This window comes from Phyllobates terribilis, unplaced genomic scaffold (assembly GCF_046119375.1).
Source record: "Phyllobates terribilis strain yellow unplaced genomic scaffold, ASM4611937v1 Scaffold_2__4_contigs__length_985480577, whole genome shotgun sequence".
Classification (NCBI taxonomy): Eukaryota; Metazoa; Chordata; class Amphibia; order Anura; family Dendrobatidae; genus Phyllobates; species Phyllobates terribilis.
Genome location: NW_027362762.1, coordinates 749,662,828 through 749,690,660, shown reverse-complemented (window position 1 = coordinate 749,690,660; position 27,833 = coordinate 749,662,828). Strand labels below are relative to the sequence as shown.

The 27,833-nt window shown below is 44.4% G+C and overlaps 1 long non-coding RNA gene across 1 annotated transcript in view; it reads left to right on the top strand.

Annotated features, from left to right (window-relative positions):
* LOC141252965 (uncharacterized) overlaps nucleotides 1-27,512 on the top strand; it is a 53,954-nt gene extending 26,442 nt beyond the window's left edge. Inside the window, exon 2 of the long non-coding RNA XR_012314172.1 lies at nucleotides 27,239-27,512. This is a non-coding gene — a long non-coding RNA (uncharacterized lncRNA). The remainder of the gene's footprint in view (nucleotides 1-27,238) is intronic.
* Nucleotides 27,513-27,833: the final 321 nt, after the last annotated feature.

Here is a 27,833-nt window from a genome sequence, read left to right as displayed (position 1 = left end):
ACCAGTGTCAGCAGAAGACCCCCTCCCCCTTAAAAGTGCATCATGACCACATTTTTTGCTTACATTTTTTTTTAATTATTTTCCTCCTCTAAAACCTAGGTGCGTCTTATAGTCCGAAAAATACGGTATATATTTATATATACACATATACATACACTGTATATGTATACAGCCATACACAATCTCTACTTAAACAAGCATAATATATGAATTTAAAGAAACGATGCAATTATACAATTTTACTGTATAAGATTATAAATAACTAATGATACATTGTATAACACTTTGATACAACATATAATTACAGTTTTTTTCTTAACCATTCCCTAAACCAAATCTTCTTTCTCTGTCAAAAATGTCTAGAAAAGCTTTATTTAGAAAATACATTTTTTCATCCTTAAATAGAGTCTTCAGCTTACATTCCATTATGTTATTCTGAGCCGGTCCCACCTGTCCCTGTCTGTCAATTTCAGCCATTTTTATTTTTAGGGGAAGACGGCCAGAGCTTTGAAACTGTGAAGAAATTGACTTTTGAATCATCTGATATGGCTTATAACATATATGAAATCTTCTGCGTATTTCATAGATTTCATTATGGGGATGACTCAGTCTAGGAGAATTTGATATTGGCTTTTGAGAAGATTTTACCTTTTCTGGTTTTATAAATTTAGCTTGATTTATTATCTTTTCACGATTCTCATGTTTTCTAACAAAATCAAGCAACTGCGCACATTCAAATAAAGAAGCTTTTGTGATACAATAACTCGAGATACTGGATTTAAGAATTTGAACTTTTGTACAAAAGTTGTTATAATTTGTTGTAATTTTCCATTTTTGATGAGAGCTTTGTACAACCATTCAAATATGGTCATGAATGTATATGTACATTCTTTCCTACCAATCCTTAATTTTTGTTGATCATCTATGTTTGGGAAATCCTTCGTGGCACAATAAATCAAATATTTTAATCTGTCCGAATCATTTATCCATTCATTAGGAGAGTCACTTTCACAGGGCATTAAATTTAAACGTCTGGAATATGTCACAGGAATCCACATTTTAAATAATTGATTCCTCTCCTCATTGGATAGATCAAACTTATCAGAAAAGCTCTCAAATATCTCTGAATTTCTACAGACATGGATTTTGACATCATATTTTGACATGATTTTGTATAATTTTAGCAAATTTTTCCTCATTTTAATTTGAAGTTGGGCCTCGGTAGCTCCTAAGATTTTTGCTATTTTCAGTGGCCCTTGTACGTCAGCTCCTCCTACGTCACTCATGTCTCCGCTCACATCACCTAATATGTCCGTTTCTCATATGTCAATCATGTCTCCTCCCATGTCAGTTTTTTGTATGTCTGTCTCTTCGTCAGACCCAAGGTTTACCTATTACAGACACGTGTCTTACTTCTTGCTCGATTTCCACATTACAGTTAGAATCAGTATCACCATTTGACATTATTTCTACACTATTGTCCTGCTTAGACCTCTCAAGCACAAGACGATGAAATACATGTATCAAATGTAGAATATTCCACAATTTGTGTTTGTCTCTATGAAAAGATACCTTGGAGTTTAATTGTAAACTCTCTAATTCACATTCGCTATATAAACTTAGCCACAAAACATCCAAGTCAGTTCCTTCATTAACTTTGAAGTTAATCTTACTTTGTTTAGCAAAAGAAGAAATTATATCCATATTTTGCTTACCTTCAGATTTCTTAGCTTTTGATGATCAGCACGTACTATCCTCAGTTCGTCTGATTCTGATCCTTGCAGTAACTCTGGTGCCTGTCAGTCCATCTGTAGAATAGATCAGTCCTCAATCTGTAGGTTCTTTCTGATTCTTGTGACAAGTTAGTGGATTTCCTGACACGTGAACAACAGCTGTTCAGCTTGTCTCTTCTCTCCCCCCTTTGCTCAAGAAGGAAATTCACTTGCAAACACGAAAAATCAAGACTGGCTAAGGCTCGCCAATGTAAAAAAAAATACTTCTTTCTGTATAATTTTCTATCAAGGACTTTTATATCACAATATTCTTATAAAAAAAGTATCGATTTATTCTTGGATTGTCCATTAAAAAGAATAATTGCAGAAGGTACATACAATAGTTAAATAGTTAGAGTAATTGTCCATTTGTCCATAATTAGCTTAATAGTTGAGATTCAGCCATCTTTTCCTGGGATCCTGGATGGTAGATTGCGTCTGTCTGTGTCCAGCACGTGTGTCAGGATGACACCATGTGTCCGTTGGGCCTACATCAGCAGCTGATTTACACATAGACCCTCGTCCTGTGTCCTGTGGAATGGCAAGCCCCCCCTGTCTCTAACATGGGTTTTTATAGGCCGGTCATATGGCACCTGTTCTTCTAATTATGGTGCTGAACCAAAAATACACAAATAGCGCATGTCAGCTAAAAACCCTAACAAGATGGCTGATGCAATCCGTATGGTACAGAATTCAGAATTCAGAATAAAATGAATATCCATAATTAATATTTAACACAACCCAATGGAACCCTTGTGGGTATTGTTAAAGAAAAAGCTGTATACATATCTAAGTGAGTAGTCCAGTATGCACCAACTTTGGGAAAGTGTAGAAGAGACCTGGTGTCAGATTTTGGTCGAGATATGCTTGAATCTGATCAAGAGCATGCCCAGAAGGATTCATGCAGTATTGAAAGCCAAAAGGTACATTTACAAAATAATAAAAATTTAAATTTTGATTTTTAGGAGCAAAACAGTAACAATGCAGTGACATGACAAGAATCTGCATAACTAATCATATGCTAAATAGTTGCAAGTCAAATTTATGTATGAGATAGCCAAGATGATTGTCTATAAAATGATGGTAGTGTCACATTCGAAGCAGTAGTGGATGGTGAGATATGGAGCTTGAAAGTCAAAAGTTCAAAACATTGTTACCCTTTTGCTCCTCAGTATATCCCAGAAAAAGTAGCATACAAGTGGTGACAGATTTCATTCAAATCAATGTACCAGGAATATTCAGCAGGGTCAGCCCTGGTCATACATCGCTGAAATTTGTGGATTAAGGGTATTAGAGGTGATCAGATAGATCAGGACAAGGTTTCAATGTTTCTATTTAACCCTTTAACAACATATGACGTACTATGTCGGTCATATGTCGTCTTCCTATCTCTGATGCGGGCTCGCAAGCCGAGCTTGTATCTTTCCCAGCAGATGATGGCTGAATTATTCCTGCGACGCGATCGTGAGATGCCGATGGGTTGTAATGACAGCCAGGGGTCTGCTGAAGACCCCTGTGCCCATCAACACAGACAGTGTCGGACTGGGGTGTCTGGGGCCCACAGGAGGAATTGATTCTTGGGGCCCACCCTACAGCTATATGCAAATACCTGATAGCCGATATCCCCGTTATAGTGGAGCGTCTGCTGTAAATCACAGGCGGCTCCGGCACATCTACTGTGCACATACTATAACCGGGATGTACAATTACGGTAGTTTGCAGTAAAGGGGTTCTTTGGTTAAAACAAGTTATCACCGATCCAAGGGCTCCACAGGATAGGTGATAACTTACTGATCGTTTGGGTCTGAACATTGAAAACCACACCGATCGGAAGAATGGAGAAGTTTTATCCCTGTCAGGACACTTAGTTCTCCCCATTTTAAAATGTAGCGGCAGGTGGGACGTCTGACCGTAGCTCCATTCATTCTCTTTGGGGTTTCCAGAAAAAAAACAAGAACAGCCACTAAGGGAATGAATTGATCAGTGGTCAAGTCGCACATGAGCTCCAGTCTAATGGGGATAAAAGCTCCACATTCTACCAATCGGTGCGGGTCCCAGAAGTCAGACCCCCACTAATCAATGATGTATCACTTATCCTGTGAAGAGATGATTACTTGTTTTCCCCGGAGAACCCCTGTAAGTGCATCTTGTTCCAAGTATTTAATCACTAATGGAAATAAAGAATCTTCTTCTAATTAATATCAGAAAGAACAAGTGACCGCCATACACAACACAATCCACTGTACCAACACAAATAGTACCACATACAAGGGAGAAATACTGCCACACCATGACTGGACTAGATATTACCACCACATAGTGACCGAATAATACTACATACAAGGGAGAAATACCACCACACCTTGACCAGACCAGATATTACCACCCCATAGTGACTGAATAATACCACACACAAGGGAGAAATACCAACCACACCATGACCAGACCAGATATTAACAGCATATAGCATCCAAATAACTCCCCATCATTTCTCTCCCCCACCTCCATAATTGCTCTCACCTATCCCCATCATTGCTCTCCCCCCACCTCCTCCATCATGGCTCCCTCCCATCCCCATCATCACTCTCCCCCACCTTCTCCAACATTGTCATATCTCCCCCACCTACTCAATCATTGTCATATCTTCCCCACCTCCTCCATCATTGTCATATCTCCTCCATCATTGTCATATCTCCCCCACCACCTCCGTCATCATTCCCATATCTCCCCCCACCACCTCCATAATTGTCATATCTCCCCCCACCTGCTCCGTCATCATTGCCATATCTCCCCCCACCTGCTCCGTCATCATTGCCATATCTCCCCCCACCTGCTCTGTGATCATTGCCATATTTCCCCCACCTGCTCCGTGATCATTGCCATATCTCCCCCCACCTGCTCTGTGATCATTGCCATATCTCCCCCCACCTGCTCTGTCATCACTGCCATATCTCCCCCCCTGCTCCATCATCATTGCCATATCTCCCCCACCTCCTCTATCACTAATGGCATGTCATATCTCCCCCCACCTCCTCCATCACCATGCCATGTATATCTCCCCCTACCTCCTCCATCACCATGCCATGCATATCTCCCCCTACCTCCTCCATCACCATGCCATGCATATCTGCCCCTACCTCCTCCATCACCATGCCATGCACATCTCCACCCACTTCCCCCATTGTCATGCCATATCTTCCCCCACCATGTCATATCTCCCCCCACCTCCCCCATTGTCATGCCATATCTTCCCCCACCATGTCATATCTCCCCCACTGCCATGCCATATCTTCCCCCACCATGTCATATCTCCCCCACCTACCCCACTGACATGCCATATCTCCCCCCCACTTCCTCCATTACCATGCCATGCATATCTCCCCCCACCTCCCCCATTTCCATGCCATATATCCCCCACCTCCCCCATTGTCATGCCATATCTTCCCCCACCATGTCATATCTCCCCCACCTACCCCACTGCCATGCCATATCTCCCCCCACCTCCTCCATTACCATGCCATGCATATCTCCCCCTGCCTCTTCCATCACCATGCCATGCATATCTCCCCCCACCTCCCCCATTGTCATGCCATATATCCCCCACCTCCCCCATTGCCATGCCATATCTTCCCCCACCATGTCATATCTTCCCCCACCTTCCCCATTGCCATACCATATCTTCCCCCATCATGTCATATCTCCCCCCCACCTCCCCCATTGTCATGCCATATCTTCCCCCACCATGTCATATCTCCCCCACCTCGCCCATTGCCATGCCATATCTTCCCCCACCATGTCATATCTCCCCCACCTACCCCACTGCCATGCCATATCTCCCCCCACCTCCTCCATTACCATGTCATGCATATCTCCCCCTGCCTCCTCCATCACCATGCCATGCATATCTCCCCCACCTCCCCCATTGCCATGCCATATATCCCCCACCTCCCCCATTGCCATGCCATATCTTCCCCCACCATGTCATATCTCCCCCCACCTTCCCAATTGCTATACCATATCTTCCCCCATCATGTCATATCTCCCCCCCACCTCCCCCATTGTCATGCCATATCTTCCCCCACCATGTCATATCTCCCCCACCTTGCCCATTGCCATGCCATATCTTCCCCCACCATGTCATATCTCCCCCACCTACCCCACTGCCATGCCATATCTCCCCCCACCTCCTCCATTACCATGCCATGCATATCTCCCCCAGCCTCCTCCATCACCATGCCATGCATATCTCCTCCTACCTCAGCCATCACCTTGTCATGCAAATCTCCCGCCACCTCCCCCATTTACATGCCATATATCCCCCACCATGTCATATCTCCCCCCACTTCCCCCATTGCCATGTCATATCTCCCCCACCTCCTCAATCACCATTGCTCTCCCTCAAAAAAAACAAAAAAACAACTTACCTCTCAGCACGCTACCCCGCAGCACCGTCTTCTTCTGCTCCCTGCCCGGCATCTTTCTCCCTGACACAGGCTCGCGCTGCATAATGACGTCATCAAGCAGCGCGAGCCTGTGTCAGGGAAGAAGCGCCGGGCAGCAAGCAGAGGACGGATCCCTCCAGCTCCGCTGCCATTTTCCTCCTGTCGACAGCAGAGCTGGAGGGATCGCTCTCTGCCCGCCGCACAGGATGAGGACAATCTGGCCATGGGCCTCCGAAGAGCAGGCCAGACTGCCCTCATCAGCCGCACTGAAAGGGCCATCCTGACACTTCGGACCCATGTTAACCAGGGGCCCCCGTGCGTCCTGCTCGCGGGTCCGCTGAGGACCCAGTCCGACCCTGATCACAGAACTGTAGCCGGTGGCTAGTGCTAAAAAGCTAGCCGGTGGCTCGTGCTCATAAAAGACTATGATTTTTGCTATACAGAGCAGTACTGAAGCACTGATGGGTATAGCACAAGTGAATGGGTGATGTCAGGTTCAAGTCCCAAATACAGTGAAATGTCAAAAAAAAGTTTTAAAAAATCTGAAAAAATAAATAAAAGTTCAAATCACCCTCCTTTTACCTCATTAAAAATTAAGAAATAAAAAATACACTGATTTGGTAACGTTACGTTCATAAAAGGAAGATCTATCCAAATATTAAATAAATTAATCCAATCAATAAACGGTGCAGCGATAAAAACAACAGCACAAAAAATATAACAGATGATCAAAACATTGTATCCACCCCAAAATGATAGCAATAAAAACATCCAATCAGAGATCAAAAAACAAGCCCTTACACAGCTCCATATCCCAAAAATTGAAAACATTACGGCTCTTGGAAAATGGTATCACAAGCAAAAAAAATTTCTTTACAAATTTCTGAATTTTTTTTCACCATTTAAATAAAACAAAAACTATAAATGTTTGGTATCGCCATAATTGTACTGACCTGTAGAATCATATTGCAAGGTCAGTTTTACAATAAAAGAAACGCCGTAAATAAAAAAAAAAATCTAAAATGAATTGCTGAATTGCACTTTTTTTGCTATTTCTCCAAGCACGGCAGGTAAGGACTTCCTGCCGGCGGCCACCACCGCAGGCACCAATAACAGCTGATCAGCATAGGATAGGATAGGGCATCAATGTAAAAGTAGTGGACAACTTCTTTAAGGGGTTAATGACAGCAAAGTGAAAGCTTCAAAATGGTGAATGATTGAAACCCAAAGTATAGAGACAAAAAAAACATTAATGATACAACCTTGTTGGTGTACAATGAACTTCTGAATATGCATTTTCTTTTTCCAATAGAAGCTGGAAATGTATAGGACTGCTTCATGAGAAACTTATTGGCTCCACCTGTTGGAATTAATATAGTCTATTTTATGACATCAATAAAAGCATAATGTAAAGTGTTCATATCTGCTCCAATAACTGCATTACTGATGCCTAATAAATTAATTTCTGATGTTTAAAAAATTTGTTTTATTGATTGGGAACAGAGAGGTTTAACAGATATGGCACTTTTCAGTTTTTGCGTTTTCATTTTTCCTCTTCTTGTTCCAATAGCCATAATATTTTTCTGTCGATTTAGCCTTATGAGGACTTTTTTTTTTGTGGGACAAGTTGTTCTAGGATGACATCATTCATTTTATCACGTGATTACTGAAAAGCGGGGAAAAAATTCAAAGTGTGGTAAAATTTGAAAAAGGGTAATTTCACAAATGTTTTGGGGGTTTATTTACCATGCTCACTATACAGTAAAAATGACCTGGCAATATGATTCTCCTGGTCAGCACGATTACGGAGATACCAAACATGCATAGTTTTTTTTTTTATTTAAGTGGCAAAAAAAAAGAGAAATTAAAAAAAAAAAAAAAAAATTCACTTGTGACACCAATTTCCGAGACCCATAACATTTTAAATTTGTCGTTGATGGGGCTATGTGAGGGCTTATTTTTTTGCACTCTGAACTGACATTTTTATTAATACCATTTTGGGGTAGATGCGATGTTTTGATCGCCTCTTATTGCAGTTTTTTGAAGTGTTGAGGTGGCCATGAAAATATTATTCTGGCGTCTAGTTTTTTTCTCATTACACCGTTTACCAATTGGTTAAATTAATTTTATATTTTGATAGATTGGACTTTTACAAATGTAATGATACCAAATATATGTATTTTTTTATTCTTTTATTTTTAATGGGGCAAAAGGGGGTAATTTCTTTTTACTTTTCACTGTATTTGTTAGTCCCCTTAGGGGACTTGAACCTGCAATCATTTGATCACTTCTACTATGTACAGCAATACCACGGTACTTGCGTATACAGCAAAAATCACGATTTCTTATGAACACCAGCCAGAAACTGGAATTCACAAGAGTACCGTCATGACAGGCATGGGGTTCTTCAGTAGCTCTGCTTCACAGCTGTTAGAGACAGGTCATAGCTGAATATCACAGCCATTATTTTCCGGGAAAGTTGTGGGCTCAGTTCCTGAGTCTGCATCAGAGTCAGGCAGCCGACATATGATGTAACTGTACATCATATGTCAGTAAAGGGTTAATATAGTTGAGAGACAGTAGCTACTTTAACATTGTCACGGATGGACAAGGGGATGTCCGGCGGACGGCACAACACGCGGATACAACAGGATGATATGGGGGGAGGAATGCAAAAACGGTAGGGAGCGAGGGATGGGACACCTCCTGACACCAACTTATGTATGTCCCTAATCACCCTTAACACCCTATGCGGGTCCTTCCCCCCCGCCTCCGTCACATGCCTAGTCCTTGACTGTCACCTCAACTATCCCTGGCTAGTTTACCGGCTGACAAGGACGCTAGCCTTGCCACTACAGATAAAAAAACACAGGATAAGATGAAAAACAAGGGACTGGCAGCAAGAAAAACAACTTAACTTGGAATCTGCAGCAAAGCTCCAACAACGGCACCAGAGTACAGAACTCCTACAGCGGCTCCACCAAACTCACAGGAGGGTTCCACACCTCTAGCTAGTCTGCGCAGAATGAAACTCTATAACCGACGATCAGCTGATGGATCATGTGACTATTTAAAGGGAGGTGGGAGTGGTTACAACCCAAAGAAACTTGCCAGCAAGAGACTGACCACCTTTGCTGGACCAAAGGAAAAAAACTACATTTAAATTCCAGCATACCCAGAGCTGCCACTAATGATTTGTGACAAACATCTTAACGTCAAGTGCCGTACATGCACAGCGCTCGTTGGGAACAGGCATGTGGAGCAGGCTCAGGGTGATGAGCATGCATCATATTCAACAGATGCGTTATTCAACCATCATCTGCCATCATCTGCCTCTAACAGTGACAAGTGTAGCAAAGATGTCAATCTGTGACAGCGTCATTTACAGCACGCGGCATGGGGGTACACCGTTTCATAAGTCCATTGACCCAACCCGCAACTGTGCAGAGCCAATGTGTTGCCAAGTGTCTCTGTGCCTGCCAAGGCAAATAGCGCAAAATAGGGTTTTACCCGTGATAAAAGGTTATAAAAACAGAGGGTGCTTGCTCAACTTATATTGTTGCAATTGCAACAATTTTAAAGCATGTACCAGCTGCAGCAACCACACATCATGGACTAGAAGGTAGTAGTAAGGAGATGGGCGACTTTTCCTGCGCTGCTGGAGTCGGAAGCAGCGCCGCAAAAGCCGCCCATCTCCTTACTACTACCTTCTGTTTTTATTTTTATTATATTGCAATAGAGTTGTACTACAGTATATAATAAATAGGCGATCAGATGACCGCAGGTTCAAGGGGACTAAAAAAAAAAACTAAAAGTAAACAAAAGTTTTAAAAAATATTTTCAAAATTTAAAAAACATAAAAATTAAATTCACTTTCCTTTTCCCTGATTAAAGGTAAGGATATTACATTTAAAAAAGAATACACATGTGAAAGTATTATATATCAAAATATAAAGTTAGTTAACCCAATTAGTAAAAAATGTAAACAAAAACAAAATTAAATGGCAGAATTGCATTTTTTTATTGCAACTTTGCAAAAAAATGCAATAGGAATGTCATATCTACGCCAAAATGGTAGCATTCACATAGCGTCATTGATGGAAAAATTAAAAAGTTACAGGTCTTGGAAAATGGCAGCATAAGTGAAACTTTTTTTAGGACTTTCTGAATTTTTTTCACTACTTATACAGTGTATATATAAAAAATGCAAGTTTGGTATCACTGTAATTGTACTGACCGGGAGAATCTCAGTCCTAGGTCATTTTTACTGCACAATAAACACCCCCCAAAAAAAACAAAACTCAAAAAATAATTGAAGTTGTATTTTTTTTTCCGCAATTTCACCGCACTTGGATTTCTTTTTCCAGTATATCACATGGGGAAATGAATGGTGTAATTCAAAAGTACAATTGCTCTTGTAAAAATAGGGGGAAAAAAATGAAATACCCCCTGATCCTCAGGGGGGTAAAGTAGGAGAAAAGTAGATTTATTATTTTCATTGTAAATGAAAAGGAATCTGACATCTGATGCATGCTGCCCTAACCGTTGGAAACATGTATCAGCCACTGGCTCTACTATCCCAGCCATGAATGTTAGTCTCTGAAATTCTGTGGGGTTTCAGTGAAAAACTCATTTTGAAAAAAGCCACCGAGGACAGAGATGCACTATTGACTAGTTGTCCAGGTGAGTCCCCAGCAGCTTCTCCCCATCTATATGGGCATGCAGAAAGTTAAATAAAATGATACATTGATATCTCCGATACAATGTGTTATTACAGAAAAATCCACATTTTTCTTTTGTGTAAATGAGCTGTTAAGAACTATGGGCCGATCATAGATCTCCCTGAGAATCTGCCTCCAGAGATTATTTTAAATAATAGGGGGCATTACCAGTGTGAGGCATATAATGACTGCTCTCCAGATCTCACTGCAGAGCTGTGTGTGATTATAACTGACAAAGTACAAAATCTGCCATATACAGTACAGACCAAAAGTTTTAAAGATTTTTCTGTATTTTCATGACTATGAAAATTGTACATTCACACTGAATGCATCATAACTATGAATTAACACATGTGGAATTATATACTTAAGAAAAGTGTGAAACAACTGAAAATATGTCTTATATTCTAGGTTCTTCAAAGTAGCCACCTTTTGCTTTGATGAGTGCTTTGCACACTCTTGGCATTCTCTTGATGAGCTACAAGAGGAAGTCACCGGAAATGGTCTTCCAACAATCTTGAAGGAGTTCCCAGAGATGCTTAGCACTTGTTGGCCCTTTTGCCTTCACTCTGCGGTCCAGCTCACCCCAAACCATCTCGATTGGGTTCAGGTCTGGTGACTGTGGAGACCAGGTCATCTGGCGTAGCAACCCATCACTCTCCTTCTTGGTCAAATAGCCCTTACACAGCCTGGAGGTGTGTTTGGGGTCATTGTCCTTTTGAAAAATAAATGATGGTCCAACTAAACGCAAACCGGATGGAATAACATGCCGCTGCAAGATGCTGTGGTAGCCATGCTAGTTCAGTATGCCTTCAATTTTGAATAAATCCCCAACAGTGTCACCAGCAAAGCCCCCCCACACCATCACACCTCCTCCTCCATGCTTCACGGTGGGAACCAGGCATGTAGAGTCCATCCGTTCACCTTTTCTGCGTCGCACAAAGACACGGTGGTTGGAGCCAAAGATCTCAAATTTGGACTCATCAGACCAAAGCACAGATTTCCACTGGTCTAATGTCCATTCCTTGTGTTCCTTAGCCCAAACTTGTCTCTTCTGCTTGTTGCCTGTCCATAGCAGTGGTTTCCTAGCAGCTATTTTACCATGAAGGCCTGCTGCACAAAGTCTCCTCTTAACAGTTGTTGAAGAGATGTGTCTGCTGCTAGAACTCTGTGTGGCATTGACCTGGTCTCTAATCTGAGCTGCTGTTAACCTGCGATTTCTGAGGCTGGTGACTCGGATAAACTTATCCTCAGAAACAGAGGTGACTCTTGGTCTTCCTTTCCTGGGGCTGTCCTCATGTGAGCCAGTTTCTTTGTAGCGCTTGATTGTTCTTGCAACTGCACTTGGGGACACTTTCAAAGTTTGCCCAATTTTTCGAACTGACTGACCTTCATTTCTTAAAGTAATGATGGCCTCTCGTTTTTCTTTACTTAGCTGCTTTTTTCTTGCCATAATACAAATTCTAACAGTCTATTCAGTAGGACTATCAGCTGTGTATCCACCAGACTTCTGCACAACACAACTGATGGTCCCAACCCCATTTATAAGGCAAGAAATCCCACTTATTAAACCTGACAGGGCACACCTGTGAAGTGAAAACCATTTCTGGTGACTACCTCTTGAAGCTCATCAAGAGAATGCCAAGAGTGTGCAAAGCAGTCATCAAAGCAAAAGGTGTCTACTTTGAAGAACCTAGAATATAAGACATATTTTCAGTTGTTTCACACTTTTTTGTTAAGTATATAATTCCACATGTGTTAATTCATAGTTTGGATGCCTTCAGTGTGAATGTACAATTTTCATAGTCATGAAAATACAGAAAAATCTTTAAATGAAAAGGTGTGTCCAAACTTTTGGTCTGTACTGTTTTTAGTAGATTTTAGAATCTTATCTTTAACATATGTACAGTGCAAGTCGGTAGCGGGTGTATGGCGCAGACTCAAGGGATGAGCTTACGGGATGAGCTATGACTCACATCCAGAAACTGCCCTCGACCATTAGGCCACATGAACAAGTTGAGTATTTGGTGAATTTTTTACCTCAATATTTGTAAGCCAAAACCAGGAGTGGGTGATAAATACAGAAGTGGTGAGGTTTTTCTATTATACTTTTCTTGTGATTGTTCCACTCCTGGTTTTGGCTTACAAATACTGAGGTCAAAAACTCTACAAATACTCAACGTGTGCATGTGGCCTTAACTTGGTTAATGCTGCTGTCGCATTGCAATTGTAGGATGCTAATGGTTGCAATGACCTCCAAGTCTGCCATCTAAATTAGTCTACATCACATTCCAAATTATTATGCAAATGCTATTTTTCTCTTATTTTCCTAAATGGTCGATGAAAATGAGTCAGAATAATGTTCAAATTACCAAATGTTTGATAAATCAAATCTTATTGGACAAACCTCCCAATGATAACAGTATTTTTTTTTCAAAACTAAGAAAACTCAAAATGTACTTTTCCAAATGACACACAACAGAGTTTCCAAACATTTTATAGGTTGTAAAGAACTGAAAATGGTAATTTGTTGAATTTGCAGCATTAAGAGGTCACATTTATTGAGATCAAAAGCTTTTTTTCAATCAAAAACATCTTAACAGGCCAAGTTACATGTTAACCTAGGACCCCTTGTTTGATATCACGTTCACAATTCTTGCATCTACAGTATGTATAGTTTCTGCTTGAATTTCTTTGCAAGATGTCAGAATAGCCTCCTAGAGCTGTTGTTTTGATGTAAACTGCCTCACATCCTGATAGACCTTTTGCCTGAGGATACTCTAAAGCTTCTCATTAGGGTTGATGTCAGGGGAGTATGGTGGCCATGAGTTTCCTCCTTTTATGCCAATAGCAACCAATGACTGAGGTATTCTTTGAAACATGAGATTCAAATACCTGTTTGCTGCTTTATAATGGTATTTTAGAAGCTGTTCTCTTAATCCAGTGAATTTGAATGACAGAAACCTTTCTCATTATGCCTTTATCTGCACGAACCTGTCTCTGTATTGGACACAAATCTCTTCACAGTACGATGATCATACTTAAGTTTTCATGAAATAGATAGTTTTCTTACCTTGTCCAAGGCATTGCACTATTTGACGCTTTTCAGCAGCGGAGAAATAATTTTTCTTTTCCATATTGTTTGAAACCTGTGTCCTGCTTACTAATGTGAAACATCCATTATATAGCACTGTGTATTTACAATTGCTCATTTTGCCATTTATCCAGTTAACTCTTCTCTTTTCCATTGTCTATGACATTACATGATTAAAAACTGACTAGCTGAATCCTTCTAAGCTCTATGTAGAAACAGGAAGTCTATTTTCCCTGCATGAGTCATAAGTCACTGCAAAAGTCCCTGGCAGGGAGAGAAGGGAGCAGCTGGGTCAGGAGTTGAAGACAGGAATGATAAATGCAGGGAAAATATACTTCCTGTTTCTACATAGAGCACAGAAAAGATAATTATCTGGGCAGAAAGACAAAATGAGCAATTGTAAGTACACAGTGCTATATAATATGATGATTGCAATATATTAAGGGGATAAAAACTTTGAAGGGAGGAGTGCTTCTTTAATTAATTTTCCTTTAAGGGCTCACCTGGCAAACTAATTCACAGGTGTTTGAGATTGATTTCAGTGATCTAAAGAGCCCTGAGACACAATACCATCCATGAGTTTATTTGAAAACAAAAAATTACATCTTTATGACACTTAAATCCAATTTGCATAATAATTTTTAAAGCGGTGTATTAGGCCCAGCTACAAGCAGGGTATAATAGCCTGTATGTCAGTGTGAAACTAATACGTAATATACTGCAATATAGTGGTATCGCAGTGCAACACACCAATGATCAAAGAGATATATGTGTCCTGTAGTGGGACTGAACAAAAAAGTTAAATAAATAAATCCTAAGTAAAAAAAATCCCTTTTTCCATGGTAGTTTATCAGATAAATATCCTCCCCCCACCCTTACCCTTAAAAAAATTTACATTTTTACATCCATAAATAATATAGTAATTCAGTTTTGTTATCACACATGGTGGATCTTGTTAAAAAAATAATAATTTGGTGAACTAAAAAGTGATCAAAAAGATGCACATGCTCTGACAGTAGCGTTAAAAATAACTTCTCATCTCTCAAAAAACAAGTCCTTATTCGGCTCTGTTGGTGAGATTGTCTGCACAATCGCCACCAGGTGCCTCGCTTAACTAATTTAACAGCCATGGCCGATGCCAGCACAACCACTGGCGGTTTAACCGTCTACAGTGATCACGGCCTTTAGAGGGTTGTGAGAGGGCCCTCTCTTACCCAATCGGCATCCCCACGATGTCATATAATGACCTTAGGGTTTGCCAGCTAGGGTGGATTGTTAGACCCAACCACATGCTATAAAACTGTTTATTGTGCAGGAGCAGAAAAACATAAAAATCTATAATATAATTGGCTAAGCGTCCCTCTGTCTGAAGCCGCTATAGACTGCGCATGTGCGACGAGCAGTCTGGCTCCAGACAGAAGAATGCTTGGAGCCGTTACAGGTAAGAGGAGCGTATGGCGCCGGATATCACGGTATGCGTAGACACTGAACGCATACCGCGGTCTCCAGCGCCATACTTACATACTTACCTCACCAGGAGGAGCGTTGCCGCGGCGCTTCTCTTCTGGCCGGAGACCGGGGGCGGAGTGAAGGCGTCGGAATCGGCGCATGCGCATAGCGCTATTCGGCTCCATTTTACTGAAGACACATTTACAGTGTGTCTTCAGCAAAATGGCGCCGGACAGTGCGGAGCTCCGGCGCCACACTCCTCCCCCGGCCTCTGGCAGAAGAGGACATAGCAGCGCTGTAGCACAGGAAAGAAAGGTGAGCATAAGTGTTTATTTTTTTTATGTGTGCAGAGGATACCATGCATACCAGGATTAGGGGGATGAGGGGTACCATGCATACCAGGATTGATGGGTGAGGGGACCATGCATACCAGGATTGGGGGATGAGGGGTGTCATGCATACCAGGATTGGTGGTGAGGGGACCATGCATACCAGGATTGAGGGATGAGGGGGCCACGTTTACCAAGATTGGGGGATGAGGGGTACCAAACATACCAGGATTGGGGGATGAGGGGTACCATGCATACCAGGATTGGGGGATGAGGGGTACCATACATACCAGGATTGGGGGATGAGGGGTACCATACATACCAGGATTGGGGGATGAGGGGTACCATGCATACCAGGATTGGGGGATGAGGGATATCATGCATACAAGGATTGGGGGATGAGGGGTACCATGCATACCAGGATTGGGGGATGAGGAGTGCCATGCATACCAAGATTGGGGATGAGGGTTGTCATGCATACCAGGATTGGGGGAAGAGGGGTGCCATGCATACCACGATTGAGGGGTGAGTGGTGCCATTCATACCAGGATTGAGGGGTGAGGGGTACCATGCATACCAGGATTGGGGGATGAGGGGTGCCATGCATACCAGGATTGAGGGGTGCCATGCATATCAGGATTGAGGGGTGAGGGGTACCATGCATACCAGGATTGGGGGACGAGGGGTACCATGAATACCAGGATAGGGATCTGGGGGGCCAAGCATACCAGGATTCGAATGAGGGGCCATGCATACCTGGATGAGGGGCGCCATGCATGCCAGGATTGGGGATGAGGGGTGCCATGCATGCCAGGATTGGGGATGAGGGGTGCCATGCATACCAGGATTGGGGATGAGGGGTGCCATGCATACCAGGATTGGGGGTGAGGGGTACCATGCATACAGGATTGGGGGTGAGGGGTGCCATACATACCAGGATTGGAGGTGAGGGGTGCCATGCATACCAGGATAGGGATGAGGTGTGCCATGCATACCAGGATAGGGGTGAGGGGACCATGCATACCAGGATTGAGGGATGAGGGGACCATGCATACCAGGAATGGGGGATGCGGGAACCATGCATACCAGGACTGAGGGATGAGGGGTACCATGCATACCAGGATTGAGGGATGAGGGGGCCATGCATACCAGAATTGGGGGATGAGGGTTGCCAAGCATACCAGGATTGGGGGATGAGGGGTACCATACATACCAGGATTGGGGGATGAGGGGTACCATACATACCAGGATTGAGGGATGAGGGGTACCATGCATACCAGGATTGGGGGATGAGGGGTGCCATGCATACCAGGATTGGGGGTATGGGGTGCCATGCATACCAGGATTGGAGGTGAGGGGTGCCATGCATACTAGGATAGGGATGAGGCGAGCCATGCATACCAGGATAGGGATGAGGGGTGCCATGCATACCAGGATTGGGGGTGAGGGGTGCTATGCGTACCAGGATTGAGGGTGAAGGGTGCCATGCGTACCAGGATTGAGGGTGAGGGGTGCCATGCGTACCAGGATTGAGGGTGAGGGGTGCCATGCGTACCAGGATTGAGGGTGAGGGGTGCCATGCATACCAGGATTGGGGGTGAAGGGTGCCATGCATACCAGGATAGGGATGGGGGCAGCACATAAGAGGATGGGGGAACAGGAATGGAGAGCACAAATACCAGGATGGGAGACCATATACCAATAAAAATGCTTGCCACCCGGGCGTAGAACGGGCTCAATAGCTATTACCTATATAAATGTGGTATTGCTGTAACTGTTCTGACCCGAAGAATAAAACTGTCCTATCACTTTTACAACAAGATTAACCCCTTTCTGACATGAGACGTATCCATACGTCCCTGTGGCCTGGTACTTATTGACGGCACTGCTCCCGGCACTTTAACCGATCGCAGCATTTAGCGTGCAAGCAGAGGAAAGAAAGACCCTCTGCCCTTGGATCGGAGACCCAGCAACGTCATCGCGGGGTCCCGATCATTGCCATGGTGACCCAATGTTGTCATGACGACATCCGGGTCACCAGAGCTAGGAAAGTTGCTAGATAATGCGCAGTGCATGATCTGGCAACTTTGTGCGACAGTGCAGAACTGACAGTTTGCATAGTATAGGAATGCTCCTGCATTCCTATACTATACAAGCGGTCAGCCTGCAAGTAGTGAAAGTCCCATTAGTGGGACAAAGTGTAAAAGTAAAGAAAAGTGACAAAAAAATTGTAAAAATATTTTTGAAAAAAGTCATAAAATAAATATATATATATATATATATATATATATATATATATATATATATATTGTACCCATATATAAATATTTTTATGAAACAAAAGTATGCATATTTGGTATCGCCATGCCGGGAACGACCTGACCTATAAAACTGTCCCACTAGTTAACCCCTTCAGTGAACACCAGAAAAAAAAAACAAGCAAAAAACAATGCTTTATCATGATACCACAGAACAAAAAGTGGAATAAAACGCAATCAAAAAGACAAACGTAAATAAAAATGGTACCACTGAAATTGTCATCTTGTCCTGCAAAAAATAAGCCACCATACAGCTCCATCAACAGAAAAATAAAAAAGTTATAGCTCTCAGAATAAAGAGATGCAAAAATATTTTTTTCTATAAAATAGTTTTTATTGTGTAAAAGCCAAAACATGAAAAAACGCTAAAAATGTGGTATCGCTGTAATCGTACTGACCCAAATAATAAAGCTGCCTTATCAATTTTACCACACGCGGAACGGCATAAAAAAAAAAAATTCCTGAACTTATGGTTTTTGTTCATTCTGCCTCCCAAAATCAGAAAAGAAAGTGATCAAAAAATGTCATGTGCCTGAAAATAAAACCAATAAAAACTTCAAGTCGTCCTGCAAAAAACAAGCCCTCACATAACTCTGTCGGCCAAAATATCAAAAAATGATAGCTCTCAAAATATGACGATGCAAAAAAGGAGATTTTTGTGTACTCACCGTAAAATCTCTTTCTCTTAGCCTCTAATTGGGGGACACAGGACCTTGGGTGTTATGCTGCTGTCCACTAGGAGGCGACACTATGCTTATCTGAAAAAGATTAAGCGTGGCTCCTCCTCTGCAGTATACACCCCCGGACGGCATCAGCCTACTCCAGTTTTGTGCAAAAGCAGTAGGAGGAACTAACATAGATAACATAACCATGCCTATAAGAAGGCAACTATGTAAGAACTCAAAGGAAAACCAATATGAGAACTCAATTTAACAGTCCGGAACGGGCAAAGGGTGGGTGCTGTGTCCCCCAATTAGAGGCTAAGAGAAAGAGATTTTACGGTGAGTACACAAAAATCTCCTTTACTCTGTCGCCTCATTGGGGGACACAGGACCTTGGGACGTCCCAAAGCAGTCCCTGGGTGGGAAGCAATGGACGAATATTGTGTAGACGGGTCCCTACAATTGGGGCACCGCCGCCTGCAGAACACGTCTGCCCAGGCTCGCATCTGCTGAGGACTGGGTACGAACGTTGTAGTGTTTTGTAAACGTGTGTAGGCTAGTCCAGGTGGCTGCCTTACACACTTGTTGTGCCGAAGCCTGGTGCCGAAGGGCCCAGGAGGCCCCTACCGCACGTGTAGAATGTGCCTTAATACCTGCTGGAATAGGCGAATTTTTGAGGCGGTAGGCCTCTTGTATGGTGGATTTGATCCACCTGGCAAGGGTAGCTTTGGAAGCTGGTAGACCCTTGCGGCCGCCTTCCAGAAGAAGGAAAAGAGAATCAGACTTCCGGAAGGGCGTAGTCCTAGACACATAGATACGCAGTGCCCTGACAAGGTCAAGCGTATGCAAAGCCTTTTCCACTCTATGAACCGGAAACGGACAGAGGGATGGTAGTGAAATTTCTTCATTGAGATGAAAGCTGGATACAACCTTCGGAAGGAAGGATGGAACCGTACGAAGGACTACCTTGTCCTGGAAAAAAATCAGGAAAGGCTGTCTGCAGGAGAGTGCCGTGAGTTCAGACACCCTGTGTAGCGAAGTGATTGCCACGAGGAAAACCACTTTCTGGGATAGAAGACGGAGTGGGACTTCCCTAAGGGGTTCAAAGGGTGTTTCCTGTAATGCTGTCAGCACCAGGTTGAGGTCCCACGCTTCTAGAGGTCGTCTGTAGGGGGGAACCAATCGGGAAACCCCCTGGAGAAATGTTCTTACTTGCGGTTTATGAGCAATGCGTTTTTGAAAAAGCACTGAAAGAGCTGACACCTGGCTCTTAAGGTGGGGGATAGTCTGGCTTCCAGACCCGATTGGAGAAAACCGAGTACCCTGGGTAGAAAATAAGGGAGTGGGGTCTGGTTACGAGATTCGCACCAGGTAAAGAAAGTTTTCCAGGTACGGTAGTAAATCTTGGCAGAGGTTGGTTTTCGTGCTCTGATCATGGTTTTAATGACGTCTGGCGAAAAACCTGCCTGGGTTAGAACCCAGGTCTCAATGGCCACGCCGTCAAATTGAGGGCCTCTAAGTTCTGGTGGTAGAACGGGCCTTGTGACAGAAGATCCGGGCAGTCAGGAAGACGCCAGGGAAAGTCTGCTATGAGTCGTACGATGTCGGCGTACCATGCACGCCTGGGCCAGTCCGGTGCGATTAAGATGGTTGGAACTCCTTCCTGTTTGATCTTTCTCACCACTCTGGAAATCAGGGGGAGAGGTGGAAAAATGTACAGGAGCTGGAACTTGGTCCAGTCCTGAACCAGGGCGTCCGCCGCTAGAGCTCTCGGGTCGCGTGTTCTGGCCATGAAGTTGGAGACTTTGGCATTGAGGTGAGACGCCATTAGGTCCACATCCGGAGTGCCCCAACGATGGCAGATCTGTTGGAAGATTTCGGGATAGAGAGCCCACTCTCCCGAGTCTATTCCTTGTCGGCTGAGAAAGTCTGCTTCCCAGTTGTCTACACCCGGAATGTGGACCGCAGAGATAATGGAGCTCGTTTTCTCCGCCCAGTGAAGGATGCGTGTCACCTCTCGCATCGCTCTGGCACTGCGGGTTCCCCCTTGGTGATTGACATATGCCACGGCTGTGGCATTGTCCGATTGTACTCTGATGTGAGAGGCTGCCAGTAAGTGATGGAAGGCTCTCAACGCCAGGAGGATGGCACGAATCTCCAGGATGTTGATGGGCAAGGTTGCTTCCGCTGGGGCCACTTGCCCTGTGCTCTGTGGTGTAGGTGTACTGCACCCCAACCTGTCAGGGTTGCGTCGGTGGTCAGGACCTTCCATTGACCTGGGAGAAAAGATTTCCCTTTTGTTAGAGAGGTCCGGTTGAGCCACCAGTGAAGGGACTTCCTGGTTGACGACGTCAGCTGGAACTTCCTGTCGAGAGAAGGGTTTCTGTCCCATGACTTGAGAATGTCTAGTTGGAGAGGTCTGAGGTGAAGCTGGGCAAATGGAACCGCTTCTATTGCCGCCACCATCCTGCCAAGGACTCTCATTGCAAATCGGAGAGATCGAGGGGGTTTGCTGAGAAGGGTGCGAACTCCTAGACGGAGAGGCAGTGCCTTGTCTTTGGGGAGAAGCACTAGGCCCTTGGAGGTATTGAATAGCATTCCCAGGAATGTCAGAGACTGGTTTGGGGTTGGTGATGACTTTTGTAGGTTGACTAACCAACCCAGGCGACTCAGGGTGTCGATTGTGATTGAGACACTGAGCTTGCAGTCCTTGAAGGTAGAAGCCTTGATGAGAAGATCGTCCAGGTATGGAAAGACTACTATGCCTCTGGAGTGTAGAACGTGCATGGTGGCTGCCATGACTTTGGTAAACACTCTGGGAGCCGTGGCGAGTCCGAACGGGAGAGCCACGAACTGGTAGTGGTCCTGGTCGATTGCGAACCTGAGAAATCTCTGATGGGCAGGTGCAATCGGTATATGCAGGTATGCATCTTGTATGTCTATGGAGGCGAGATATTCTCCTTTTTCCATGGATGCAATGATTGACCGGAGGGACTCCATACGGAAGTGACGTACTCGTACATATTTGTTGAGTTGTTTTAGGTCTAGTATGGGGCGTACCCCTCCTCCTTTATTGGGGACTACGAAAAGATTGGAGTAAAACCCCTGGAAGCGCTCGGCTGCGGGAACAGGTATTATGACTCGTGCTTGAAGAAGCGATGAGACCGCTTTGTGGAAGGCGCGAGCTTTTACTGGCGATTTTGGGGGAACAGATATAAGGAGTCTGTTTGGTGGGTTGGAGGTGAACTCTATTTTGTATCCTGAAGATACTAGTTCCCTGACCCACTTGTCTTCTGTAATAGGTAGCCAGACTTGATGAAAGAGTAAAAGTCGGCCTCCTACAGGTGGAGTGTCTTCCTGAGTCCGTGAGTCATGATGAGGAGAAATTCTTATATTTTCCTCCTTTTGATTTTGAGTGGCCTGCTTCTGACTGCCAGGATTTGTCCGACTTTTGTGTCGGCCTCGAGTCTTCCCTGCGTGTAAAGCGGCTGTTATTTTGTGGTGGCCGTGAAACGGACCAGCCGGAAGAGTTCCGAAAGGATCGGAATCGAGCTTGGTTACGCTTGTTATAATTGCGCTTGGGTTTCAGTTGGGGAAGAGAGGTACTCTTACCCCCTGTGGCGTTGGATATCATCGTGTCCAAGCTTTCACCGAAAAGTCGACCGCTGAGGTATGGAAGGTGCGTGAGGGACTTCTTTGAGGCTGCGTCCGCTTTCCATTTACGCAGCCAAAGGATACGCCGAATTGTGATGGCGTGTGATATTGCGCCTGCTGCACCTCTTGCAGAATCCAGAGCTGCATGAAGCATGTAATCTGCCACAACTGCTATCTGAACTGCTTGGTCCGACAGTTCAGGGGCAGAAGCTTGGAGGCCAGTTTGTAGATTTTTTGCCCAAGCCAGTATGGCCTTGGCTGCCCAGACTGAAGCGAACGCGGGGGCTAGGGAGGCCCCTGTGGTTTCGCAAATTGAGCGAGCCATACTTTCTACCTGCCTGTCTGCTGCATCCCTAAGGGTTGAGCTATCAGGCAGTGAAAGAAGTGTCTGTGCTGCCAGTCTGGAGACTGGGGGGTCCACTGCCGGTGGGTCTGCCCATTCTTTGGTGGTTTCCTTTGGAAAGGGGTAACGGGCCTCCAGAAACTTGCGATTGTTAAGATTCTTGTGAGGCTGTGAGAATTGTTTTGTGAGGATAGATTTAAATTCTGGATGATCCAAGAAAACCTTAGGTGGTTTCAGAGCTCCTTCAAATGAAATCTTATTTTGTGGTGCGTCCGGCATCGGATCAGAGATATCCAGCACCCGATGTATGGACGAGATTATGTCCTCAACTAGCGCTGCATTGCTAGGTGGGATTGGAGTTAGGGATCCATCAGTTTCCTTGTCTGAGTCAGAATCGCAGACGCCTTCTGACTCCTGTGTATCACTAAGGTGTGTCCTAGGTGACCCAGAATGAGGGATTTCTCTGGATGGAGATTGGTGCGGAGAAATATCATGTCTGTCACTGGTAGGTATGACCTGACTATGGTATCTCTCCCTAGACAGGAATGACCGTGTGCTATGGGATGACGCAGATGAGCGTGACCTATGGGTGCGCTTGCGTCCTGACCTTGACATGGATGTGCCTGGGCCAGTATGTGACTGAGTCCGGCTTTCCCTTTGTTGGGTAGCATTCATAATCGAGGTATGGCTTTGCAGAGCCTGAAGCAATTTGGAGGTCATGTTATCTATGGACTGTGTCATAGATTGTGACATTTGAGTGACCCATTCCGGCGTAGGATTAGACACTGAAGGGTTGGTAGGGGCTACTTGGGACTCTGGCACAGTAGTCTGAGTACAATCCTTGCAATGCGGATATGTGCTGCCGCTGGGAAGAGCATTACTGCAGGCTGTACAGAAAGCGTAAAAGCAGTCCTGCCTGGTTTTCTTAGACTTTGAGCCCGGCATAGTGCACCTGGAGTGGCTATGCAAAAGGGCTAACTGTGCAGAGGAGGATACTGAGTAATAAAATTCACAGCTGAGGTAACTCAGACTGTGAACTTACCCCACCAATGTGCCACTGTGAACAGCGCTGAAAGAGCCTGGTCCTGTGCCTCCCCGGAGACTTGGCTGGCCAGTATGCGTCCTGCAGCTTATGATGGCCGCCGTGGCTCTTCTCCTGCTTGCAAAGATGAAGGAGAAGGGGGGCGGAAGGCTGTAAGGGCAGCAGTTGCTATGGAGATGCGCGCCGTGCAGCCTAGATCCGCCCCCTGTGTGACACCGCAGTGAGTAAAAATAGTCATCGGGGGGCGGAAAATGGGCAACGGCTTTGGCTAGGCCGAAGCCGCGGTGTAAATTTATTTTCTATGCCCAAAAGGGCTCCAGGCCAGCGCGGTAGTCAGGGGGGGGGGGGTCGGATTAAAACCGGACCCCCCCGGATTGAAAGGCAGAATGGCGGTGGGGACATAAGTGGAAGGGGGTCTCTGAAAAGAGTCCCCCTTAGGCGCTTAAGATGAAAAGCTGCCGCAGGTGCAGGGCCTGTGCCTGTGTGTGCCATGGCTGCCTGCACTCCCCCCGGCCCCTACAGGGTCCCACAGACAGACTGGGGCTCCTGTATTGCTGCTGGTCCTCGGCTGCAGTGTGCTGGCTGGTGAGAGCTGCAGATGCTGCCGTCCAGGCCCTACCTGATGGTGTCTCAGCCTAATACCCCCAGGGGGATTAGGGAGGGTGCCGCTGTCACCTGTCAGGGGGCTTTCTCCTCGCCTCAACTTTGGACCAAGACCGAGGGAATTGGGGAAGGAGGGGGGTTCTCAACTTCGAGCCTGACCCGAAGGGCCGGAGAAGGAGCAGCATGGTGGCTACGCCATCTCAACTTCAACTGTGCACCCCGTAGTAGGGGGCAGAGGAAGGAGCCATGCCGGGGGTCTCTTCCCTCTTTTCTTCATCTGTAATCCCGTGCTGAAGCGAGGGACGAGTGAAGGTCTGAGGTGTGCCTCCTTGCGACACTAAGCAAAAACTGGAGTAGGCTGATGCCGTCCGGGGGTGTATACTGCAGAGGAGGAGCCACGCTTAATCTTTTTCAGATAAGCATAGTGTCGCCTCCTAGTGGACAGCAGCATAACACCCAAGGTCCTGTGTTCCCCAATGAGGCGACAGAGTAATTAGTTTTTGCAATAAAAAGCGTCTTTTAGTGTGTGACAGCAGCCACACATAAAAACCCGCTATAAATCGGGTATCGCTGTAATTGCACTGACCCAAAGAATAAAGTCATCTAATCACTTATACCGCACGTGGAACGGTGTAAAAAATAAATAAAACCAATTCTTCACCTGCTGCTGATTTGTTCATTCTGCCTCTCAAAGATCGCAGTAAGGCTCTGCTCAAATTTATTCTGCGCTCTGCGCTTACACCGGGGTTTCTGTGTAAATCTCCGAAATACGTGATTCAGACAGAACCCCGGCGGAAGATTCTCTATAATGAGGCAGATGGAGGTACTGTGTACACCATCTAGCCTATGATCTGTCGGTGTCCGCATAAAACTGCCGTCGCCACAGTTTTGTGCACGTCTGAAAAGGACAACGATGAACAAAGACCAGATGGAGTGCAGAGTAACTCTGCTGCCTCATTATAGTGAATGGATTCTTCGGGGGTTCATCTGAATCACGTCACTCGGAGATTTAGATGAAAACCCCGATATAAGTGTCAAGGTAAAATATATATTTAATAGAAAATCAATTAGTTTCTTTTAATAGATTACCTAATCAGTGTGGATTAATATAGAGATGATGGAATAATCTATGTGTATGTACAGTGCTGGCCAAAAGTATTGGCACCCCTGCAATTCTGTCAGATAATACTCAGCTTCTTCCTGAAAATGATTGCAATCACAAATTCTTTGGTATTATTCTCGTCATTTAATTTGTCTTCAATGAAAAAAAACACAAAAAGAATTGTCCTAAAGCCAAATTGGATATAATTCCACACCAAACCTAAAAAAGGGGGTGAACAAAAGTATTGGCACCCTTTGAAAAATCATGTGATGCTTTTCTAATTCGTGTAATTAACAGCACCTGTAACTTACCTGTGGCACCTAACAGGTGTTGGCAATAACTAAATCACACTTGCAGCCAGTTAACATGGATTAAAGTTGACTCAACTTCTGTCCTGTGTCCTTGTGTGTACCACATTGAGCATGGAGAAAAGAAAGAAGACCAAAGAACTGTTTGAGGACTTGAGAAACCAAATTGTGAGGAAGCATGAGCAACCTCAAGGCTACAAGTCCATCTCCAAAGACCTGAATGTTCCTGTGTCTTCCGTGCGCAGTGTCATCAAGAAGTTTAAAGCCCATGGCACTGTGGCTAACCTCCTTAGATGTGGATGGAAAAGAAAAATTGACGAGAGATTTCAACGCAAGATTGTGCGGATGGTGGATAAAGAACCTCGACTAACATCCAAACAAGTTCAAGCTGCCCTGCAGTCCGAGGGTACAACAGTGTCAACCCGTACTATCCGTCGACGTCTGAATGAAAAGGGACTGTATGGTAGAATACCCAGGAAGACCCCACTTCTTACCCCGAGACATAAAAAAGCCAGGCTGGAGTTTGCCAAAACTTACCTGAGAAAGCCTAAAACGTTTTGGAAGCATCAACATAGAGTGTACAGGAAAAAAAAGAGGCATTCAAAGAAAAGAACACGGTCCCTACAGTCAAACATGGCGGAGGTTCCCTGATGTTTTGGGGTTGCTTCGCTGCCTCTGGTACTGGACTGCTTGACCGTGTGCATGGCATTATGAAGTCTGAAGACTACCAACAAATTTTGCAGCATAATGTAGGGCCCAGTGTGAGAAAGCTGGGTCTCCCTCAGAGATCATGGGTCTTCCAGCAGGACAATGACCCAAAACACACTTCCAAAAGCACTATAAAATGGTTTTAGAGAAAGCACTGGAGACTTCTAAGGTGGCCAGCAATGAGTCCAGACCTAAATCCCATAGAACACCTGTGGAGAGATCTCAAAATGGCAGTTTGGAGAAGGCACCCTTCAAACATCAGTGACCTGGAGCAGTTTGCCAAAGAAGAATGGTCTACAATTCCAGCAAAGCATTGTAAGAAACTCATTGATGGTTACCGGAAGCGTTTGTTCGCAGTTATTTTGGCTAAAGGTTGTGCAACCAAGTATTAGGCTGAGGGTGCCAATACTTTTGTCTGGCCCTTTTTTGGAGTTTTGTGTGAAATGATCAATGATTTGATTTTTGCTTCATCCTCTTTTGTGTTTTTTCCTTGCAAGCAAATTAAATGAAGAGAATAATACCAAAGAATTAGTGATTGCAATCATTTTCAGGAAGAAACTGAGTATTATCTGACAGAATTGCAGGGGTGCCAACACTTTTGGCCAGCACTGTATGTATGCAAATGTATATGCACATGGATTATGTTAATAGTTAATGAATATATAACTAATGGTTTCTGTTCTTATTGTAGACATGAACAACTAAATGATTTCCTAGGAATGAGGTGTGCATGTGCATGGCTGATAACAGAGAGATTCATGTCGAGTTGGCAAAGATGGCGCTGAGAGACGACTTCACCCATCCCATCAGAATTCCTAAGGCATTACTAAGGCCAAGAGATACGTGGATGAGCAAATTGCAGTGTGCAAAGTTATCAGAAAGAGCAATGAATTTTACTAATCCCACCTAGGAGTAGAATACTATATAACCCCATGTCTACGTAATAAAATATTCCATTTTGCGTGGTTCAGTCTCTGAGTGAAGTTTTTCAACCAGATTAGCAAATCTGGTTAATTAGCTTCTTTGCATGCGCTCGGACATCATTAATTTGAAGGAGAGCAGTTACCTAGTGTACCTTAAATTGGTGAAACCTACACAAATGGTGCCGTGACTCGGATCACACTCGTGGGGACTTTAGGTATTGGGATGCCCATCACCGGACCACCTACGGAGGAGCCGGGACTGCTCAAAGCGAGAGCCTGATCAACTCTCATCACTGAATATGGTAAGTCTGCAGATTTAATGAATCCATACTGGTTATTCGTATTTTGAGCGGTCTCTGGTGA